The sequence below is a fragment of the Nannospalax galili genome, unplaced genomic scaffold, assembly GCF_000622305.1.
Source record: "Nannospalax galili isolate Female #2095 unplaced genomic scaffold, S.galili_v1.0 scaffold1082, whole genome shotgun sequence".
Lineage (NCBI taxonomy): Eukaryota > Metazoa > Chordata > Mammalia > Rodentia > Spalacidae > Nannospalax > Nannospalax galili.
In genome coordinates this window covers 2,207,596-2,209,868 of record NW_008348580.1, presented here as the reverse complement: position 1 = coordinate 2,209,868, position 2,273 = coordinate 2,207,596, and the positions used below count along the sequence as shown (strand labels likewise).

At 44.8% G+C, this 2,273-nt stretch overlaps 1 pseudogene; it reads left to right on the top strand.

Annotated features, from left to right (window-relative positions):
- Positions 1-1,582: 1,582 nt before the first annotated feature.
- On the top strand, positions 1,583-2,032 carry LOC103743961 (annotated as a pseudogene).
- Positions 2,033-2,273: the final 241 nt, after the last annotated feature.

Here is a 2,273-nt window from a genome sequence, read left to right as displayed (position 1 = left end):
TAGAATCACTAAATTACTATGGCTTTCCCACCCTTTGTGTCAGGGACACATCCTTTATCTGTTTTTGCAGAGGTATGAAAAATAAGATGTCTTTGTGTATGTGTGTAGGCCAGAGATTGATGTCAGGTATCTCCAGAGACTCTCCACATTATTTGATACAAGGTCTCTCGATTCACCTAGTACTCACCAATTTATCTCGGCTGGCTAGCCAGTGGGCATCGGAGATTCATCCACTTCTGCCTCCCTAGTGCTGAGATTACTAATGCACACCACCGCATACAGCTTTTTATGCCCGTTCTGGGGGTCCAAACTCAGGTTCTCATGCTTGTGTAGCAGCACTTTGCCCACTGAGCCATCTCCTTATTTCCTTTTTTATTAAAAAAATAATTTTTTATTTTATGTATATGAGTGTATTGTCCGCGTATGTGTAAGTGCAGCCCACAGAGGTCAGAAGAGGGTGTTGGAGCCACTGGAACTAGAGTTAGCCATCATGTAGGTGCCGGGAACTGAACCCAGGTCCTCCGTAAGAGTACCCAGTGCTCTGAAGGGTACCACAATTGTCTCACCCTGCGTCCCTGTTCGGCATGGAAGAAGCCACAGTGGTCTGAGTCCCTACTCCCTATTGGCAATTTGGGTAACCCCTTCAGAGGATGGCGTGATAAGAATAGGCGGTAGGAATTGGCTAGGCAGTTAGGGTAAAAAGACCCCAAAGAAATGTAGCCAGTTTCTTGGCTAAAAGTCAAAATGTCATTGGGCCTGTTAGCAACATACTCTGTTCCAAATGCCAAAAATGTCAAAAGTGTTAGGGAGCTTGTATCTAATCCTTAAAAGATTTTAGGGTTACCTCTTCAGAGGGGGGATGTTGGAGGGGAGGGAGTGAGCATGGATTTGATCAAAATACCTTATATGCATGTATGAAATTCTCAATAAAGTTTTTGTACAGATTGAAAAAAAAGAGTACCCAGTGCTCAACTATGGAGCCATCTCTCCAGCCCCGCCTCCATATTTCCTAAGAGCTGTATGATCTTAGGCAACTTACTGCTCTTCATGTGCCTTAGTTTTCTCATCTGTAAAATGAAGACAATACCTTCCTCATAGAGCTCTTTGTCAGAGATCAGTGATATAGTACCTGAAAAAAGTTCAGCAGCTCTTGGGACACAGGAGACTGAGTGAATATCAGCTCTTTTCGCCTTCATGGCTGCCACCATTTCAGTATCCCAGTGCTTCTGGTTTTGCTTGTGAGGAGATGGAAGCCTGAATTTGGTGCTGAGTGACGGTTCTGAATTTGTTCAGAGATGCTGGACAGCCATGGGAAGGGCCCACAACATTAATCCACAGATGTGTGCCACGCACCTTCTAAATGTCAGTACCAGGCAAAAGGCAGGAAATACATAGATGAAAAGTTGGAATCCTAGATTTCAGGAATTTTTTAAAAATCTAATATAGGAAAATGCAAGTAAGGAGGCAAGAAAAGCTATTGGTGCAAGCCCGTCATCCCGGGTACTGGGGTGGCTCACACGGGAGGGTCATAAGCTCAGGCTCATCCACAGGAGGTCTACATACCACTCTTTGTGGCACTGCCATGTCTCTAGTGATCCCTGAGAGGCCCCAGCACACTTTGTAAGTTCTCAACACCAACATCAATGGGTGGCAGAAAATAGCCTTTGCCATCACTGTCATTAGGGTGTGGGGCAAAGATATGTTCATGCAGTATTGAGGAAAGCAGACATTGACCTCACTAGGAGGGCTAGAGAATTCACCAAGGATCAGTGAAACATGTGATCACCGTTATGCAGAATCCACACCTGTACATGATCCTAGACTGGTTCCTGAACAGAGGATGTAAAGAATGGGAAAATATAGCCAGGTTCTGGCCAATAGTCTGACAAGCAACTCTGTGAGAACCTGGACTCCTGAAGAAGATTAGAGCTCATAGAGGGCTGTGCCACTTCTGGGACTTTCATGTCTAAGGTCAGCACAACAAGACCACTGGCCACCCCGGCCTACCAGGGGTGTGTCCAGGAAGAAATGAGTCTGTAGGTTTTTTTCTGTTCATATTTTATATACTTATGGGGAAAGTTAAAGGCCTGCTTAGGCTATAGAGTGAGTTCAATACCAGCTTGAATAATTTAGAGAGAACCCATCTTAAAAAAAAAAAAAAGACTAAATTCAGTGGAAGACTGCTTGTCTAGCGTGTAGGAGGCTCTGGGTCAGACAAGATCTCACTATGTGACCCTGGCTGCCCTGGAACTTTATATGTAGACCAAGCTGGC